The 22,002-nt window shown below is 43.1% G+C and overlaps 1 protein-coding gene across 2 annotated transcripts in view; it reads left to right on the plus strand.

The window, feature by feature from the left end:
• The first annotated feature begins 3,749 nt into the window (after window positions 1-3,749).
• PAK2 (p21 (RAC1) activated kinase 2) overlaps window positions 3,750-22,002 on the plus strand; it is a 68,607-nt gene continuing 50,354 nt past the window's right edge. The window contains exon 1 of one of the 2 annotated variants that reach the window (XM_054984130.1): window positions 3,750-3,866. The gene's annotated coding sequence lies outside the window, so the exon portion shown is untranslated. Of the gene's footprint in view, window positions 3,867-4,196; window positions 4,253-22,002 lie in introns of those variants that run through there. The other variant, XM_054984131.1, reaches the window with a different exon arrangement.

Consider the following 22,002-nt stretch of genomic DNA (forward strand, 5'->3'; position numbering starts at 1 on the left):
TTGTGGATATTACTGGAAATTAAAGAAGTTGCAACTAATGATATATCTGGTTTTGTGGAATAGTATTGGGGTGGTATTTTTTTAAATAGATCTACAATGGGTGGTATTTTTTAAAAAGGAAAAGTGGCAATTGTAAGGAAGTTGGGGTGAAATGAGGGGCCAGAGCTTCAGGGTGTATAAATAGTTTGGGAGTAAAGTTCAAGGATTCCAGCTGTCAAGGATAATTTATAAAGCTTTTCCCAATCTTTTTGCTGCTGCTCCCAATTCAGCTGTTGTGCAACATCCACCTCTCCAACAAATCAATGTCAGGGTAATGGAAGGTTCATAAATATTTGCTAGAGGGTTATGGACTCTGCTGGCACCTGTAGGTACAAGGACAACAATTCTTGCTCGAGAGTTAGTCTGCAGTTCATTACATTCCAATTTTTACTTCTTAGCTGGATTTAAGTTAGGGCTGAGGTAAATAAAATGCATTTTCGGAATGTGAGATAAGGCTTTGTCTGGGGCTCCGCCTTCTTTGTTATTTTATACTACAAAAAATCCATTCTTTCAGAGACCCAATAATCTCTCAGGAGCTTCTCTAACACACACATTGCTGGATTGGAGTCCAGTGGCACCATAGAGACCAACAAGATTTTCAGGGTATAAGCTTTCAAGGGTCAAAGCTCCCTTCTTCAGATACAAGTAGGAGTGGAGATCCCTGATCCTTTATATGCCAAACAGGAGGTGGAAGGGGTGAAGCAAAGAGTGGACTCGGGATGTAAAGCAGAAATTAGAAACTAGTGAGATAAGAATTGTGTCTCTCTATTCATCCCTGGTTGGGGATGGGGGTTCCATTGTTCTGATCCTGTGAATGAACTCATAGATCCAGAGGAGTTAGCCGTGTTAGTCTGTAGTAGCAAAATCAAAAAGAGTCCAGTAGCACCTTTAAGACTAACCAATTTTATTGTAGCATAAGCTTTCGAGAATCAAGTTCTCTTCGTCAGATGCATGATCCGAACTGGTCAAATACAGAAGAGGAGGGGAGAGAGGGGAGAAAGAAGGGGACATATATCACAAGGGGACAGGATGCAATTAGCGGGGAGGCAACCCAAACATTCCTTTGCTAGTAAATGTAAACATCTCCTTTTGGTGTGGAGTCAGTTTGCCGTGTTAGTTTGCAGCAGTGAAAGCATCCAATTCCTATGTAGTATAAGCCTTCGATAACCACAGCTCTCCCTGCCAGATGCATCTGACAAAGAGAACTGTGGTCCCCGAAAGCCCACACCAGGCGTCACTGGGCTCCCCTAGACCTGTTCTGTTGTTAGTTCCTTTAGGTTTGTCCTGGAACAGACTGTTTCTGGGTACTAGTCTGGCCCTGTTGACTAGTACCCAGAAACAGTCTGCTCCAGGACAAACCTAAAGGAACTAACAACAGAACACCACTGGTTGTCACCTATAGCTCCCAGCTCAAACCCATCCAACGTATCATCAGTGAGCTACAACCCATCCTGGAAAATGATACCTCTCTCTCAGAAGCCCTGGGTGGAAGACCTTTCCTTGCCTACAGACAGCCCCCCAATCTTAAACGACTTCTCACTTACAATCATGAATTGGCCAGCAGAGTCACCAGCACAGGTACCAGGCCCTGCAACAGACCCAGATGCCAGCTCTGCCCCTATATCTACCCAGGGAATACAATTACAGGACCCAATGGCATCAACTACACTGTCTCTGGCTCTTACAGCTGCTCATCCTCCAATCTGATATATGCCCTCGTGCCAACAATGTCCTTCTGCTCTGTACATTGGACAAACCAGCCAACCTCTACGCAAAAGAATAAATGGACACAAATCTGACATTAGAAATGGAAACGTCCAAAAACCAGTGGGAGAACACTTCAATCTACCAGGACATTCCACCAAAGACTTAAAGGTTGCTGTGGTTCAACAGAAACCTTTCAAAAACAAAATCCAACGGGAGGCTGCTGAATTGGAATTCATATGCAAATTTGACTCTGTCAAGCTGGGACTGAATAGAGACTATGAATGGTTATCACATTATCACAGGTAACAGATTTCCTTTACAGAGGCGTGGTCTAGGGGAGCCCAGTGATGCCTGGTGTGGGCTTTCGGGGACCACAGTTCTCTTTGTCAGATGCACCTGGCAGGGAGAGCTGTGGTTATCGAAGGCTTATACTACATAGGAATTGGATGCTTTCACTGCTGCAAACTAACACGGCAAACTGACTCCACACCAAAAGGAGATGTTTACATTTACTAGCAAAGGAATGTTTGGGTTGCCTCCCCGCTAATTGCATCCTGTCCCCTTGTGATATATGTCCCCTTCTTTCTCCCCTCTCTCCCCTCCTCTTCTGTATTTGACCAGTTCGGATCATGCATCTGACGAAGAGAACTTGATTCTCGAAAGCTTATGCTACAATAAAATTGGTTAGTCTTAAAGGTGCTACTGGACTCTTTTTGAATGAACTCAGGTTCACATCTTGTTGAATGAGCTGTGATTTTAGTAATAGTGGTGTGAACTGATGTGTTTTCTGTAAATGCTGTATAAAATGAGGGACTGAGAAAATAGATTAGACAGAGATGGTACTGTAGGAAGGATAGAAGGAAACGTGCCCATCTAGAAAAATCAGCCATTCCCAGTCCTGTGCTGGTTTAGCTTCATTGGAAACACTAACTGGTGCCAGGAAAGGCTGCTGTAGAGTAAGAAACAGTTTTACTTTTTAGTTGCACATACAAAATTGTGTCTCATGGGAATTTTTTGTGTTTTAATATTTTTCTTACCTCACTGCTTGACTGAAGCAAACTGCTGCTGCACTCTCATAGCTATGAGGTCTGTTTTAAATGTTTTCATGCTGTACAGTCATTGGTCATGTTGGGGAAGGGTGTGTGTACTGATTTCTTGCGATTAGTGGCGACTCATGGATGGTAATTCACTGTCAACCGTATTTGGCTTGCAAAGGTCAGCAGATAAAGGCTTGTATGAAATGAAACATCCCTAATGTGGAACAGGTTGGTTGCTTTAGACCTTTATTTCCTTCACCTTGACTTGCTCAGTAGTGACACAAAAGCTACTAAGTATTAGTCAACATGAGCCACTGTTTTACTGTTTTTATCATTGTATTTTTTTTGAGCAAACTGTAATGTTTGCTGATGTCTTTGCTTGAAGGATTTTCCTTGTTTCTAGTCAGCGTTACAGTAAATGTGTCAAGACTTTTACTAAACTCATGGCTGAGTAGTCCTAAGAGTGAGTAAACTGTAAAAGAGAAGCAGTGGAGACAGGGTCAAGCAGAGAGAGGCTAACATCTGTAGTAACTAGGAAAAACAAGAGAATCTACAACCAGTAAATTCAATGAAGAGGAACCTGACAGAATAGGAAAACGCTTGACGGTGGAAAGGGTCCTAAAATCGTAACTAACTTATGTCGACTCCTGCTGAGGTTTTCAAGGCAAGAGACTGACAGAGGTGGTTTACCCTTTGCCTGCGTAGTGGCCCTGGTCTTTCTTAGAGGCTGCATCGTTTCAGAGCGTGCTCGCCTGGGCTATCCCGGTAGCGCATCTTTTTATCCATCCAGGGAAACCCACAGTCGAGATGCCTTATGGGGGTTGTAGTGCACCGCTACGCACTAAAGGCATGGCGGGAACAGTAGTCTTCGCGCCTCTCTCCCTTCCCCCTCTCTTCGGCGCCGCTATCCGCACCAGGAGCCGCCTGCCCGGCTCCACCTCTTCCTTTCCCGGGCTGTGGCCACGCGCGGCGGTTCCGCTTAGTCCTCAGGCCGCCCGGTGGGTCCTCCTCCCCGCCATTGTAGGAGGCCGCGCCCTGTCCTCTAGTGGTTGGGCCGGTAGCGAGCGGTTGGGCCTGTGGCTGGTGAGTGTGGGCGGCTTCGAGAGCCCCTCTCGGGAGGTGGGTTGGGGCGGAGAGGCGCTGAGAGGGCGGCGGGGCGAGAGACTGCACTGCCCGGCCCAGAGGTCAGGCTCTTCGGGGTCAGGCTTTCTGGAGTCCAGCCTTCGGGGGAGGTCTCGGGTGGAGGCTGAGGGCCGGGGAAGGGGGAGGATGAGGGGAAGGTCCGGCCGCGCCGCTCTGACTTGCGGCGGTGCGGGCAGGTGCCTGAGGCGACGGGCTCCGGCGTGGAGCGCTTCAGCGGGGAGGCGAGCCTGGGTCTCCGCTCGGGGCGCAGGGGGCGAGGTGGCGTCTCCCGCTCTCTCTCACACGGCCGTGGGAGACGGTTGTTTCCTCATCGCAGACTTGTTCGGGTAACGGAACTTTCTCCTGTTCGGAAGCGGAACAAGAAATGCTCACAGTAAAAAGCACCTCAGTCTTAACGAGGTTTTGGGGAAGCTTCTTGTAAAAAAAAAAAAAAGTGTGTGTACGTGTGTATAATACCTCGCCACCGATAACCAACTGTGTGTCCTGGAGTCAGTGTTTTTTCTTTTTTCTTTCATACCTTACGGTTTCTCCAAAAGCGGTATGCACGGGGTTTTTTTACCTTTTACTCTGGCGACAACCCTGTGAGGTAGGGTAAGCTGAATGTGTGAGTGGGCCATGAGTGATGAGCGGTCCATGAGTTATCATCACGATGAGGGAGGGTCCGGAGTTAGATCTCCCTTCGCAAGGCCAATTGCTACTATTACTAGGTATTGTATGGGCGGGTGCGATGTGCGTGAGGAGGAGACGCTGGCGCAGATGTTGATCCGACTGTGTCTGTTCCCCACCTTTCGTTAACTGTATAATGTTGCAGAGAGTGTTGTCAGATGGGGATACCCTTGGGGTATCATGAAGATTTTCTGTCACCACATTCTGAGCCCATCCATCACTGAGATTGCCAAATCTACTTTCTAACTTGAGAAGCATATTGCTTCATAGGAAGAAAGGAAAGGATTCTTTACCTCTTTCAGTCTTCCAGTTTATTGGCTGTAGTTGAAACTGTTGCATTCTTCCTCAAATGCTTGAGAAGGTGAGCAGGTAGCATACCCTTTGGCTCCTCCAGAGGGCAGCCCCCTGCATTGGTAGTTTAGTGCTGGTATCTTGGAGCTATTGGTGATGTTTTTCCCCCCCAGTCTTGTAATTGAGCACTAATAATATGTTTAACTTTACTGTGGTAGGAAGAGTTCCCATGTTAGAATCTAAAGTGTAATTTTAGGTCCAGAGTTGGTTATTATCTAAGCTTTAAAACAAAGTATGGGCTTGAAGTCTCCTTCTAACATATGCTATCATATACTATATAGTTTTATTTATTATGGAATATTATTTTGTACAGATAGGATGTGTTTATAGCTAGCTGGCAAAGTACTGAGCATCTTTGGATCGAAACATTCAAGCTCTTTCCCCCCCACGTTGTACTTGTCTGCATGATATTGCAGGGAGAGTAAGTTTACAGGATCTGAGGTAGGTGAGTTAATTTAACTTTGGAGTTAATTTAGTTTTGGAGTTTTTCATAATTGTGTTGGGAAGGAATAAGGTGGTTTGTTTTATTGTTAATCTTGGCATTGCAAAGATAGAGTCATGATCCAGCTTATACTTCACACAGCTCTACAAGTGATGGTCAGAAATGGTTCAGGAAGATACCACTTTATGTACAGGAAGAATTCTGTAGACAGAAACTGAATTGACCTCGTAGAATGCAGAATCTAAAGCAGAAATCCAGTGAGCTAGCTGTGGAATGGCAATATGCTTCTCAAGGATACAGTATTTAAATATGTCTGTTGACCTGAAATCTGTTTTGCAGTGAAACTGTTTAGAATATGTTTTATAGTGATTTCAAAAGATGTGTACTTGAATGAAGATCTAGAAGAATTGAAAGACTTGGAAAATTTGCCTTTGTGGATCTGTTCAAACTATATACTGTCTGCCAACTGCTAAAACATGATTAGATGTTTGGGGATAAGAAATAAATGGCTTTGTCTCTGTTCTGTGAATATTTTTGTAGAAGTGTAAAACTGAAAGGCACAGATGTTGTGTTATTTGCATGGGCTGCCCAAATGACAAGAAATTAGGTCATAAAAAGATAACCCAGCCACAGATTTTCTAAATACCTATGAAATTTAGTGCAAAGTATCAAAATCAAAAAGAGTCCAGTAGCACCTTTAAGACTAACCAATTTTATTGTAGCATAAGCTTTCGAGAATCAAGTTCTCTTCATCAGATGCATGATCCGAACTGGTCAAATACAGAAGAGGAGGGATGAGAGGGGAGAAAGAAGGGGACATATATCACAAGGAGACAGAATCTAATTAGCGTGGAGGCAGTCAAAACATTCCTTTGCCTGGAAATGTAAACATCCCCTTTTGGTGTTCAGTCAGCCTGCCGTATTCATTTGTAGCAGTGAAAGTATCCAATTCCTATGTAGTATAAGCCTTCAATGACCACAGCTCTCCCTGCCAGCTGCATCTGACAAAGAGAACTGTGATCCCCGAAAGCCCACACCAGGCGTCACTGGGCTCCCCCAGACCACGCCTCTGTAAAGGGAATCTGTTACCTGTGATAATGTGATAACCATTCATAGTCTCTATTCAGTCCCAGCTTGACAGAGTCAAATTTGCATATGAATTCCAATTCAGCAGCCTCCCGTTGGATTTTGTTTTTGAAAGGTTTCTGTTGAACCACAGCGACCTTTAAGTCTTTGGTGGAATGTCCTGGTAGATTGAAGTGTTCTCCCACTGGTTTCTGGACGTTTCCATTTCTAATGTCAGATTTGTGTCCATTTATTCTTTTGCGTAGAGGTTGGCTGGTTTGTCCAATGTACAGAGCAGAAGGACATTGTTGGCACATGAGGGCATATATCAGATTGGAGGATGAGCAGCTGTAAGAGCCAGAGACAGTGTAGTTGATGCCATTGGGTCCTGTAATTGTATTCCCTGGGTAGATATAGGGGCAGAGCTGGCATCTGGGTCTGTTGCAGGGCCTGGTGCCTGTGCTGGTGACTCTGCTGGCCGATTCATGATTGTAAGTGAGAAGTCGTTTAAGATTGGGGGGCTGTCTGTAGGCAAGGAAAGGTCTTCCACCCAGGACTTCTGAGAGAGAGGTATCATTTTCCAGGATGGGTTGTAGCTCACTGATGATACGTTGGATGGGTTTGAGCTGGGAGCTATAGGTGACAACCAGTGGTGTTCTGTTGTTAGTTCCTTTAGGTTTGTCCTGGAGCAGACTGTTTCTGGGTACTAGTCTGGCCCTGTTGATTTGTTTCTTCACTTCATTTGGTGGGTACTGTAGTCTCAAAAATGCTTGTTGTAAATCTCTTAAGTGTGAGTCTCGGTCGAGAGCATTGGAGCAGATACGGTTGTAACGTAAGGCTTGGCTGTAGACAATAGACCGAGTGGTATGTTTAGGGTGGAAGCTGGAGGCATGTAGATATGAGTATTGGTCTGTTGGTTTCCGGTATAAGGTGGTATTTATTCGTCCATTATGTAGTTGTACAGTGGTGTCCAGGAAGTGTACCTGTTGTGTAGAGTGGTCCAGGCTTAGGTTGATAGTAGGGTGAAAGTTATTGAAGTCCTGATGAAATCTCTCAAGGGCTTCCTTCCCATGGGTCCAAATGATGAAGATGTCATCCAGGAATCTTAAGTATAGTAGTGGTTCCAGTGGATGGGAGCTGAGGAAGCGTTGCTCTAAGTCCGCCATGAATATGTTAGCATATTGTGGTGCCATGCGTGTGCCCATGGCTGTGCCATTCACCTGTAGATATAAGTTGTCACCAAATTCGAAGTAATTGTGAGTGAGTACGAAGTGACAAAGTTCAGTGGCAAGGTTTGCTGTGGTTTTGTCTGGGATAATATTCCGTATGGCTTGCAGTCCATCTGCATGTGGGATATTGGTGTACAAGGCCTCCACATCCATGGTTGCTAGGATGGTGTCATCTGGTAGGTTGTCAATGGACTGTATTTTCCTGAGGAAGTCAGTGGTGTCCCGTAAGTAGCTGCGTGTTCTGGTGGCATAGGGCCTGAGGATAGAGTCCATGTATCCCGAGACTCCTACTGTGATGGTGCATTTTCCTGAAACAATTGGGCGTCCTGGGTTACCTGTTTTGTGGATTTTGGGTAGCAGGTAGAATCTTCCTGGTCGTGGTTCCTGGGGTGTGTCTGTATGGATGCATTCTTGTATGTCCATGGGGAGTGTTTTTAATATTTTATTGAGTTCCCTTTTGTATTGCTCCGTGGGGTCAGAAGGTAGTATTTTATAGAATGTTGTGTTGGAGAGTTGTCTTTCTGCTTCTTGTATATAATTTTGTTTGTCCATGATGACAACTGCTCCGCCTTTGTCAGCTTCCTTGATTACGATGCCAGAATTATTTTGGAGGCTGTTTATGGCCTCTCTTTCTACACGGCTGAGGTTATGCTTTAGGTGTTGTTTGTCAGTTATCTCAGCCTGAGCACGTCTACGGAAGCATTCAATGTAAAAGTCCAATGAGGAGTTACGGCAAAGTATGTGTCTTAGATAAGATTGTTTTGAACTCCTGTGATATTAGAATATCTTTAGGAAAAATACTGTTTTTTCTGTTCAGTTTTGTATTTGATGTAGCGCGGGAAGAATATTGCAGACTTTTCAGAGCAAGTGAAAAAATAGTGTCAAGCAGATGCCATTGTCAACTTCCCGAGTGCTTGGTCTCCTAGAAGCATGGAATTATCAGATTTCATTTCACCACTAATCTATCTGTCAGTTTATTCCTCTCATCCTCGAAGGAGCTAAGGGTAATGTACTTGTTTGTTCCTTGCATTTTATTGTTACAACAAACCTATGAGGAAGGTTAGGCTGTGTGTGTGTGTGACTGGCCTAAAGCCATCCCTTGATTTTCAAGACAGTGCAAAGATTTGTAATGTGGCTGACTCAAGAACTATTCTAATACAGCTTCGTCTCTTTACTAGCTCTCTGCTTGTGTCCTGCTGTTTGGCAGTAGATCTGAAAATGTGTCTTCTAAAGCAAGTGGTTGTCCAGTATGAGCATCCCTTTTTTAATGTCAAAAAATTTCACAAACCTCTGCATGATAGTAGTTGTACTATTAATATCCATTGATTGAGAAACCACATCATGACAAAAATGATTATAATAATATATAAGAATAATAACATTTGATTTATATACCGCCCTTCAGGACAACTTAATGCCCACTCAGAGCGGTTTACAAAGTATGTCATTATTATCCCCACAACAACAAACACCCTTTGAGATGGGTGGGGCTGAGAGAGCTCCTAGAAGCTGTGACTGACCCAAGGTCACCCAGCTGGCTTCAAGTTGAGGAGTGGGGAATCAAACCTGGCTCTCCAAATTAGATTCCCACACTCTTAACCACTACACCAAACTGGTGAATTCAGTTACACTTTTGAATGAATTTGTATTTAATTAATCACAGCACTGCATACATCTGAAAAACAGTAAAACTACATACATGTGCTAGTCATATTCAGTCTATGGAAGATATGTTTGCTTATTTAGTCTGAGTAATTTAATGATATGGCTGGTGCTATTTTGCAGCTATCATGTGATTGGATGTGAGATTGAAGGGTAGACAGTACAGACCAATGGCTTGACAAAGTATAAAAGCTTGATATGTTTGTATAGCTTGGGATTTCTCATATAGCTGCCTAGAGAATGACCCCTTTGCTACCACAGTTAGCAGTTAGTCTGTACACATGGGAGTTTGCTTGAATGTCCTTGACAGAACAATTGATGGATGCTTACTTGTTTTGATTTTAGCTTTGCTTTTCAGTGGTAAATTGACTCTCAGAGAAGCTCCCAGGTATCAGAATCTAACACCAGTAATGTTTAATGTATGTTATGAAATGTTCCATGTGGAGAATTTTGGATACTTGCATGATCAAGAGATACCTGACTGCTCTCCACCCCCCACGGCCTTAGCTATAGCACTTGGATTGGAAGAAGGGAGAGCTCATCTCTAGAATATATTTTCCAATCTCTGAGCACATATGTTGCGCTGCAGGTCTTTTCCACAGTTGATAATGTAGTGATTACTAAACTAGGTAGCAAAATAAATCATAAGTCCAATGACAACTTAAGTGTTCCTGAGTCAGACCTCACTTCAGAGGCATGATCTCTTCAGGGGTAACACCTCCTCCACACTTACTGGGATGGTTGGAAGGGAGATGCTGCATCATGGTGAAGCTCCTGGCTCTGATGGCTGTTTGATACAGCTCTGTAAGGGACCAGGGAATCTAACTCATGGGCCCACAAAGAAGCCACCAACCAAACAATAGTTCCTTAAAGTGCTGTAGTCCACACTTCCATTCAAGGGGTGAACTATTCCAGCTGTCAGCAGAGATGAGAGGGGGTTGCGCAGTGGGAGCCAATATGCACCCCCCCCACAAGCCTCTCCCAAGAAGAGTTATCCTTGTAGGTAAGCCAGAACCCTCACTGGACTAGTGCACACTTGGGGACCATTGGCTGAGGATGGCCCAATGTCACTGGTCTAGCAGGACCAGCTCAGTGTTGGGGGGCACGGCTGCCATGGAGGTAAGACTGGAGAGGAAGACACAGGTAGGGGAAGGTGAAAACATGTCTAAGCTGGATAGATTTGCAGACCTGTTGAAATTACTCTTTGCCCCCCCCCCCCGGGGTCCTCTGCTCACAGGTTGGGAACCACTGAACATAAGAACATAAGAGAAGCCATGTTGGATCAGGCCAGTGGCCCATCCAGTCCAACACACAGTGGCCAAAAACAAGGTGTTCTCAGGAGGTCTGCCAGTGGGAAAGGGACACTAGAAGCCCTCCCACTGATTGCTCCTCCAAACACCAAGAATACAGAGCATCACTGCCCTAGACAGAGAGTTCCATCTATACCTTGTGACTAATAGCCACTGATGGACCTTTGCTCCATATGTTTATCCAATCCCCTCTTGAAGCTGTCTATGCTTGAAACTGCCACCACCTCCTGAGGCAGTGAATTCCATGTGTTAATCACCCTTTGGGTGAAGAAGTATTTCCTTTTATCCGTTCTAACCCAACTGCTCAGCAATTTCATTGAGTGCCCACGAGTTCTTGTATTGTGAGAAAGGGAGAAAAATACTTTTTTTTCTACCTTCTCTATCCCATGCATAATCTTGTAAACCTCTATCATGTCGCCCCTCAGTCATTGTTTCTCCAAGCTAAAGAGCCCCAAGCGCTTTAACCTTTCTTCATAGGGGAAGTGTTCCATCCCTTTAATCATTCTAGTTGCCCTTTTCTGCACTTTTCCCAGTGCTATAGAATCTTTTTTGAGGTGTGGGGGCCAGAATTGTACACAGTATTCCAAATGAAGCTGCACCATTGATTTATACAGGGGCATTATGATACTAGCTGATTTGTTTTCAATTCCCTTCCTAATAATCCCCAGCACAGCATTGGCCTTTTTTATTGCCGTCGCACACTATTGACATTTTCAGTGAGTTATCCACCACAACTCCAAGATCTCTCTCCTGGTCAGTCTTTGCCAGTTTGGACCCCATCATTATGGGGTCACTGAAGAACTGTTTTTAGAACTCTTTTTAGAACTGGCAGCTGTCTCCTAGGCATTTTATTTAAAGTAGTTATATACTGCTTTATCTAAGCTCAAAGCAGTTTTTAAAGAATAACTATGTCAAAAATGATGTAAAAATAGAAACAACAATTCCATTTCAATGTATTCCCTACAAAATCCTCACCTGCTAATAAAAATGGCATCCCATGACGATCGTATTCATGTTTGCTGTTGAGAGCCATATGAAATAGGTGAGTGTTGCAGCCTCTCACTAGGATTATCAAGTTGGAGAAAAAATGTCCTGCTTCTTTAATAGAGGCATAATGTGTGGAAATGGGTAGGTGAAGCTTTTCATGGCATGGGATAACTAATATCAGTTGGTAAATAATAGTTCATTAGGCTTCTGTTAGAGGGTAGGACATTTTTTCTCCAACTTTTTGGCAACCCTACCTCTCACATGCTAACAAAGGGCACAGTTTCTGATCTCACTCAGGAATTTAATTTAATTTTAATTTAATTTATTATATTTATATTCCGCCCTCCCCGCTTTCGCAGGCTCAGGGCGGATAACAAATACAAACACCATTAAAAAACATTTAAAAACATTAAATAATACATTTAAAAATATTAAATATTACAGTTCATGCTGCATAGTGGTTCATACATGCCTCTGTGTTCGCATAGGGGCGATGGTTTAACCCCCCCTTCACGGGGGGGGCACTGTTCGGCGTCAGCCATATGCCTGGCGGAATAGCTCTGTCTTACAGGCCTGGCGAAATGCAAGCAAATCTTGCCGGGCCCTTGTCTCGCAAGACAGAGCATTCCACCAGGTCGGGGCCAGGACCAAAAAGGCCCTGGCCCTGGTCGACGCCAGGCGGGCCTCCCTAGGGCCAGGGACACTTAAAAGATGTTTTCCACCAGAGCGGAGAGTCCTCCGGGGCTCATATGGTGAGAGACGGTCCCTCAGATACGTCGGTCCCAGTCCACTTAGGGCTTTGTAGGTTAACACCAAAACCTTGAACCTGATTCAGTACTCCACTGGCAGCCAATGCAGCTGGCATAGCACCGGTGTAATCTGCTCCCACACCGGTGCTCCAGCAATGACCCATGCTGCTGCATTCTGTACCAGCTGTAACCGCCGGATCAGGCCCGTGGGAAGCCCAGCGTAGAGCACGTTACAGTAATCCAACCTAGAGGTGACCATTGCTTGGACCACTGTAGTCAAGTCACGGGGAGACAAATAAGGGGCAATCTGCCTGGCCTGCCAAAGATAATAAAAGGAAGACCTGGCAACTGCAGTGATCTGGTCCTCCATCTTCAGGGAGGAATCTAGAATCACCCCCAGGCTCCTAACTCTCGGGGCCAGTGTAAGTGCTGCCCCATCAAGTGTAGGAAGCCGGGGTCCCAAAGCCATCTCCCCATGACCCACATACAGGACCTCCGTCTTCGTGGGATTCAATTTCAGCCGACTTTGTCTCAACCAACCAGCCACAGCCTCAAAAGGACGCTCCAGGGCATCAAGTAAAGCTCTGGAAGTTATTCCAGAGCTTCAGTGTGATTGTAGTGAAAGCACTTTATTTAATTAGGGGATTTATATGTTTTCTTCAGATACCTGCTCAAAATGGTAGAGCTCTGGATGCCATCTGTGTATTGGTGACACCTCACTCCAAACCCTCTTCTCCCTGCTGCTGACAATTTCTCTTTCCATAATGGAATATGGGAGCATGGCTTAATCTGGTAATTGAAACCACATGAGGTTTGAAGAGCCAGTTCCTAAATTATGTTGGATGCAGATTTTGAGAGCTTTTTAAAGGGAAGTACTGGCATCTTGAATTGAGTCCACAGGCACCAATGCAGTTGTAAAAATGCTGCTTGCACGTATCTGTGCCTCTGTACATTAATGAGTTGCAACTTGTGTGTCATCTCCAAAGGCCCACGTATTGCATATTACAGTAGTTGATCATTGAGGTTTCAGACTGCTATTGTGTATTCTGGAATGTATGTTCTGTTCATGGGGGCCCCTGACATGTCTGTAGGGCTTTACTTGTCATCCTCTGTGGATTGGGAGTTCACCATATAATACATGAAAACACTTTTCTCTGGTTGTGCAGTGCCAGGAGAATGTCCATGGTCCTGTGTCTCAGGAAAGTTTGACCTCCATTGATGACCTCATATTGAGGGGTTTTTGGTAAGCTTCCAAGGGAATCTAGGACTCCTAGAATTACAGTTTGAAAACCATTAGTATATGGATAAAGCTGTCCTATTAAAATAATGTCTTCAGTGTTTGTCTTTCTATTGTCAAAAGTTCTTTCTCATTTTTCATAGTCTTGTTAGCAGATGTATCTATTTTTAAAACTGCCTTTTTCTAAGTTCAAGTTGGTTAACAGGTTTTTGACTTCTTAAATTCTGCATCTTTTTCTTTTCATATTAGCCTTTTTCCATACTTGTACTGCTTGGGCAGTATAAGTGCAATAGAATAACAGTCTTTATAAAGCAAAACCTTTAGCCTAGAACTTTTATTTGTGTGGGTGGCTTTAATAGTCAGGTGTCTGATTATGCAATAAGGAAAAGTGAACTGCTTTTTTACACGTGCAGGCAAAATGTGATGTGCTACTATTCTTATGCACTTTTTATATGCTCTAGTACTGAATTATTCATTTGAGTATTAACAGGGTATATAGGAGAATAAAATTTTAGGAAGTTGAATGTGGAGAAAACTAGAATATCATAGTGTGACTCCAGCACAAGTGTGTGTGTGTATCTGTAAACAGTATGAGTATGTAGGCCCTCCTGAATGTTACAGGTTTATTTATTGCTATTTGCTTGTATTGATGTTGGTACTGACATAAGGACTAGATCCAAGATTTGTCTTCCCTGTGTGAGTTTTTAGGGAAAGTTGTTCTTGGATCCAATCTTAGTTTTTATATGTAAATAGTGTTTTACTAATGAACCATACATGAGTGGCTCATGGATCCAGAAGAAGAGATTGTTTAATGAGTTTTATAAGACAGTGATTCCCAAACGCTGAGGCTGGATTGCTTGCTTAGTACTCTCCTGCTTGCAACATCTCCAGTAAGAGGTGCTGGGCTGTTCACTGGGTGGAGATGGGGAAAGAAACAACCTCTTCTGTTCCAAGATTTCAGCTGGGAGAGGATTTATAGCATTACTTTTTAAAAGTGTGTGATATTTGTGTTTTACTCTTGGGTCCATATATTAGGGATTAAATCAGGCTTTATATTTTCATAAGAGCTGGAATCTGAGTTTTGATTTACAATACAATAATCTGTATTAGTGATATTTGTAGGTGGTGGTAGATAGTAGTAGCAAAATAAAACAAGAGTCCAGAAACGCCTTTAAAGACTAACCAAATGTACTCCCAGATAAGCTTTTTGTGAGTCAGAGCTCATTTCATTAGATACATGAAGTGTACATCCATTAGGGATGATGCATTTATACTTCACTAACAAGTTAGGGACCATAGACTTAACTACTATATTACCTTATGTATTATCTGTTGCTTTAAGTATGTGCTCCTATGTACCACCTGTTAATTATGACCCTACTGGGTAGTTCTGTGTTGTCTAATGTCAGGACTAGAATTGCTTATGCTCTGTTTCAGCATTTCTTCAACTCTGTATTGGATTTTTGCTAATGTTATGTCTTTGTAAAATTACATTTATTTACCCTATGGCATTGTTTATTGAAATGTCCTTGATACTGATGGTGCTAATCTCACACTATGTAATCTACCTTGAGTCTCAGTGAGAAAGATGGACTATAAATGACATAAATAATAATTAATAATAATAATAAAGGAATGCCTCTTGTCACAAGCATAACCTAAATAATTACTTATCATATAATACTCTGAACAATATGCTTTCTGCAGAAGTAGGTTCTTCTGTGGATCATACCTGCAGTTGTAAGAGCATCTTGGGGTTTTTGTATTTTAGGATGTGCACACAGTACTTTAGTAACTTAATTTTACATAAAAACAATAATTCAGCAATCAATAGTTTAGCCGCATGCACTTCCTTCAAGTGTGGGTGCTGCTATCTGCTTCAAGCGAAGCCACAAAGGGCAAGACAAAACCTGAAACCAGGAAAGATGTTTCACAACTAGCTACTGTAGGTTTACTTCTGAAATAGTGGCTATTGGATACGTAACTCAGATAATTCTAATTTATTTTGCTATGGCCAAATAACTTTTCCATTAGCAATGGGTATATTTGTAAAAACCTCTATTATTCCCATACTTTTAGGGAGGTGGTGGGTTTAAAAAAAGAAAAGAAAATATCAGCCTTATGCTGCCCAGGGTTGTAGTCTGGTGCCCACCCCCTTTATTTTCTTTCAGAAATGTTGCTGTTTTTATTTTTAACATATTCTTGAATGTTGGCATAAAGTTTCAGTGTCTGTTTACCCTGCTGATCAAGTAGCTCATAATAACATTTGATTTATATATCGCCCTTCAGGATGACTTTACACCCACTCAGAGTGGTTTACAAAGTATGCTATTATTATCCCCACAACAGCAATCACCCTGTGAGGTGGGTGGGGCTGAGAGAGCCCCTAGAAGCTGTGACTGACCTAAGGTCACCTAGGTGGCTTCAAGTGGAGGAGTGGGGAATCAAACCTGGCTCTCCAGATTAGAGTCCCATGCTCTTATCCACTACACCATAGCACAACTGTGATAGATTTATATCTGTCTATTTCCAAGGACTCTTAGTAGATAACACACAATATGTACTAGCTACACTCTTGTGCTTAGTGTAAGGGTTGATTATAAATTTTGATGGAATAGGAGTCAGGTGGGTTTCTTAGAAATGTTGGACTCTTGTTGTTTAGAATCCTATAGCACTTTGATTCAAGCTTAGAAGAACATAGGAAGCCAGTATAGACAATTGAGTGTTTGTGTAATGTAATTTCAATGACACATGTACAAGAAGTTGGACTGCAACGTTGTGCTTTATTTTATACTAGCAACAAAGCCCATTGTGGGGGAAAATACAACAGGCTCTAGAAAGAGGAGGGTGAGCAGGCGGGCATTCCCCTCCCCATTGATCATGGGCAGAAGAAGGCAGGGGGGGCAGGTATGGCCACCTCCTCTGCACCTGATCCCAGCTGAGTGAAGGGGGATGGGTGGGCATTGCTGCCTGCTCTGTGCCTGATCCAAGATGGATGAATGGGGGGGGCATTGCCTCCTGTTCAACACCTGATCCCAGCTGGGTGAGGGGGGTGCTGGCAGTGCCTCATGCTCTGGTCCTGATCCCAGCCTGGTGAAGGGGGCAGACATTGTCACCTTCTCCTTGCCTGATCCTGGCCGGGTGAAGAGGGGCGGACATTGCCACCTGCTCCACTTCTGATCCCAGCTGGGTGAGAGGGGGCGGGCATTTCAACCTGCTCCACTCTTGATCCCAGCTGGGTGAAAGGTAGGCAGGCATTGCCACCTGCTCTGCTCCTGATCCGAGCTGGGTGAAGAGGGGATGGGCATTTCCACCTGCTCCACTCCTGATCCCAGCTTGGAGATGGCAGGGGGTGGGCATTACCACCTACTATACTCCTGTTCCCAGCTGAGTGAAGACAGAGGGTGAGTATTGCCCCTGCTTCATGCCAGATCCCAGCTGGGTAAAGAGTGGGCAGGCATTGCCACCTGGCCTGCTTCTGATCCCAGCTGGGTGATGGCGGGTGCGGGCATTGCTCCGCTCCTGCTCCCAACTGCTCCTGCTCCACTCCTGATCCCTTTTGGGTGATGGCGGGTGTGGACATTGCCACCTGCTCTGCTCCTCAACCCAGCTGGGTGAAGGCAGGGGGCAGGAATTGTCGCCTGCTCTGTGCCTGGTCCCAGCCTGGGCTTCCCACCGTGGCATGCTCTTTGGAGGTTTGGATGCCTCCTCTGGGCTTCCCTCCACAGCGGCACCCTCTGGTGGCCCACCAGAGTAGGAAGTGAGTTGTCTTGAATATGCTTAGCCTTTTATATAGTAGGATTCTGTTATTAAAGATATCTCTGTGATAGTTATAAAGGCCTAGATCAGGATCTGCAACCTATGACATGTGAGAACTTCATGCAGCATTCAGAGTCATCTCTCTCATTCAGCAACACTCATCTGAAGGGCCTGAACCCACCCATTAGGTACTGAAGGATGGGGCTCTCTCTTCTCTTTAGTACTCAACAACCAGAGGCAGTGGCTAGTCCCTTGGGCTGTTTGGCTTTCCCTCCTCTTCACTGCCCAGGAGCTGATGGGATTGCCCCTCTCTTCAGCACTGTGGGGAAGGGAGGGGGGAACACCATCCATTCATTTTTGAACAGCTGAAATGCAGCTCCAGTCCCATTAGCTATTATATGCTGCATGGAACTGCAAGAAGAGATTCTGTGGTGGAGCTCCTGGTTACCTCCCACAGGGCTTGTACAGAAGATGGAGCAGGAGACAGAACCCAGCAGCCTCAGGCATACAAAATCTTAAATTTAAAAATACTTGATGCAGCACTTCTGAAAGTTGCTGATCCCGTGGTGGTTGTTAGGTCTACAGTGGCTAGCAGATTAAAAACATAGTAAAAACACAACTTAAACCATTAAAACCAAACAAAGAACATCAAAACCAAAGCTAAAATACTCATATAAAAACACAGGGCAAGAAGGAGGGATCACTGAGGGAGACGAAATAAAAAAATCTTTACCTACTGATGGAAGATGGTGACAGAAAGGGACAGATGAGTGCCCCTGGGGAGAGATTTCCAGGGTCTTGGTGCCATGACTGAGGGCCCTCTCCTGGGTTGCTGCTTATCTCAGAAGATAGGGCATCCAAAGTAAGGCGTCAGAAGATGTCCATTGTAGTTTGTAGGCTTGTAAGAGAGTAGCGGATGCTTCAGGTCTTCTGGTTATAAGCCAAATAGGGCTTCAAAGTTTGATATCAGCCCCTTGAATTGGGCCTAGAAATATAATGGGAGCCAGTGTAGATGGGCCAAAACTAGAGTGGTTTCTACAGCCTTCCTGGGATTGGCTAGAAGCATGTGATACTGTTAAGTGTTATCGGAATGTTAGTGACAACCTATCCCAAACCTCCAGATGAATTCACCCATTATTTTCATGAAGATCTTGAAAAGCATAAAGGACAAGAGTCTTGTGAGGCCTCGTAGATCAAAGGGCTGAGGAACAAAACTCACCCACCAAGTAGGGCCAGAGCCACTGCAAAATGAACTCCCTGGAAAAGCAGTCCAGAAGGATACTGTGATCAAAAGCCTCTTAGAGGTCCAGAGACTTAATAAAATGGAACAAACTGAATTTATCATGGCTCGGAAGAATTGCAGCAGTAAAAATGAATGTTTTACTACGTGTGATGTTCTTGTTGCAAACTATACCAATTATCCGAGACTCCAAACAATTTGATAAATGGCAAAGGAAAATCTCAGATTTTGTGTGGGCAGGCAAGAAACCATGAGTGAAAATGAAGGTTTTACAAGATGCGAAAGAAAGAGGAGGCTTGCAACTGCCCAACATAAGACTGTATCATGAGGCAGTATGTCTTGTATGGCTGAAAGAGTGGATAACGTTAAAAAATCGCAAGTTGCTGGCCCTGGAGGGACATAAAAAATATTTGGATGGCATGCATACATGTGGTATGACAAAGTAAAAGCGGACTCTATGTTTTTGCATCATTATATTCGGAGAAGCCTCTTCACGGTCTGAAAGAAATATAAGGTGTATATGGAAGATGGAATTCCTTCATGGGTGGTTCCGTATGAAGTAATAGATCCGAGAATTGTCGATAATGAACAGCAATGCCTAACTTACAAGGAGATTATACAAATACAATATTCAAAGCTGAGAATAAAAACAGAAGAAGAATTGTCTCCTTGTTATGGATGGTTTCAGTACAGACAGATTAGAGATCTTTACAATGCGGATTGCCTGAGAGGAGGTATAAGACTGGAAAATTCGGAGTTAGAGGAAGTGATATTACAAGAAAGGCAAGAAAGAAATATCTAAGATTTACAAATTACTTTTAAAATGGTTTACGGTGGACGAAACAGTAAAAGTCCAGATGGTGAAGTGGGCAATAAATTTTCATAAAGAAATAACAATGGAGGCATGGGAGTACTTATGGAAAAATACAGTGAAGATTTCAACTTGTACGAACATTAAAGAAAATGTATACAAAATGATTTACAGATGGTATTTAACACCAAAGAAAATTGCGCTAGGAAATACTAATATGTCAGACAAATGCTGGAAATGCAAAAAGCATGAAGGATCATTATATCATATGTGGTGGACATGTGAAGTAGCTAAACAGTACTGGGGTGAAATAATTGATGCAATTAACGAGATTTTACAAATACAAATTAATAAGAACCCAGAACTGTTGTTACTGAACTTGGGAATGGAGGCAGTTCCAGTGCAGTATAGAACATTGTTATTTTACATGACTGCAGCGGCAAGACTCTTGTACGCGCAGAAATGGAAGACACAAGAAATACCAACTGTAGAAGATTGGATTTATAAATTGCTGTACATGGCGGAAATGGACAAATTGACAAGGAAACTTAAAGATTTTGACCTAGGGCAATATATTGTTGACTGGGGGAAATTGAAACAATTTTTGGAAAAAAATGGGATGTAAAAGAAGAACTGTGGCAGTTTGAAAATTTTTAAAAGAATAATGTTGTAATGGGAAAAGAGAAGGGATCTTACCACTTAGGGGGAATGTAACTATAATCTAAGCAAATATAACATTTAAGGGAATTTTACATTGAACATACGGGACAAGATATACAGTGCATAGTATATAGTATAAAACAATAAGGTAGCGGATCAGATATTATATTATATTATATTATATTATATTATATTATATTATATTATATTATATTATATTATATTATATTATATTATATTATATTATATTATATTATATTATATTATGTGGTTGGGTTATATTGTGTTGTGTGCTGTGCTACATTGGTGGCATAGCATACAATCTATGTCTTGTGATATATACTATATTGATAGTATAATTGATGGAATATATGTCTAAAAGAAGAGAAATAGAAAATGTTTAAAGTAAGAGACATTGAGATCCCGATTATATATTATACCATACTGTTGTGTTATACTGATATGATATATACTATATTGATAGTATGCTTGATAGACTTTATGTAAAAGAACAAGAATGTGCTTAGAGTAAGAGATATTATGATCTAGAGGCGGCAGGAAAATATAAATGAACTAGATTTAAGCAATAAGAAGGGTTAAGGGTTGGAAAGCTGTTGGACGTCAATAGGGAGGGGGGAGGAAAGGGGTGGGGGGATAGAGCAAGGGGAATAATGGGATTATATGTGTTAAATTTTGAAAATATTTTTTTTCTTTTGTTTTTTCGCTCACCAATAAAAAAATTATTAAAAAAAAAAGCCTCTGAGAGGTCCAAGAGAATCAGTACAGTCTTACTCCCTCTGTCCATCTACCAGTACAGGTCATCCACCAGGCTATAAGGCTATTGCAGGCCCATAACAATACCTGAAAACATATTGAAAAGGAGCCAAACAATCCGCTTCATCCAGGAATGCTTGAAGTTGTCCAACCACCCAAGTTCAATTACCTTGCTCAAGAATGAAACATTTGAGACAGTTTGATAGTTACTGAAATATTCTGGTTCCGGGGTAGATTTCTTTAGGGATGAAGTTTCAGTTGTCTCACCAAATGTAGCTAGTAAAAAATACTCCTAGATTCTTCAGTACTTGCCAGTGAATCCAGGAGAACCCCAAAAGTGCAACCCTGATTGACCAGAGGGAGGCCAGACCTCATCAACAATGAGAATTCCAACCCTCTCCAACTTAACAATATTTAATTTCAGTTAGCTCACCTGTATACAATTTCTGAGTTTCTCATTCACAAAAATAATGAAAACCATTTTAGTCCTAAAGTATTTCAGAAATATTACCTGAGAGATGTTGTGAATGAATGAATGTTACATTTATTGCAAGGGCGGTGAGCTTATTTATGCTTGCCTACGGAGACTTATGGATCCAATTGGTTTCCAGAATGCTCTGCAGGATCCGATGCTCCCTGGCGGCTCATTGGATGAGCTGGTGGAAGACTGACAAGTCCGTCTTTCCGAAGCCATCGATGAAATCACCCCCCCCCATCGCCCTCTCCACCCCTGTACCAACCTAGCTCCCTGGTATACAGAGGAGCTACTTCGGAAGAAGTGGGAGCTGAGACGGCTAGAGCGAGTGTGGCGGCGAACTCGTGACGAAGAGGCAAGAGCATCTTATAGGACGTTTATGAAGGCCTATGAGATGGCAGTGAAGGCTACAAAGAAAGAGTTCTATGCAGCCTCCATTGCATCAGCTAGCTCATGCCCAGCAAAACTGTTCAATGTGGTTTGGTCTTTGGTCTCCTTATCAGGAGGGGACCATCAAAATTCAAATTCGGATATTAGCTGTGAGGCTTTTGGGAGCTTTTTTGCTGATAAAATCTTGTCTCTCCGACGTGATCTCCTAGCCACAGTTGATACAGTGTGCGAACTGGAGGCCCCTTGACCGCCTTCTGGGATGATATTAG

The sequence above is a fragment of the Eublepharis macularius genome, chromosome 6, assembly GCF_028583425.1.
Source record: "Eublepharis macularius isolate TG4126 chromosome 6, MPM_Emac_v1.0, whole genome shotgun sequence".
NCBI classification, from domain to species: domain Eukaryota; kingdom Metazoa; phylum Chordata; class Lepidosauria; order Squamata; family Eublepharidae; genus Eublepharis; species Eublepharis macularius.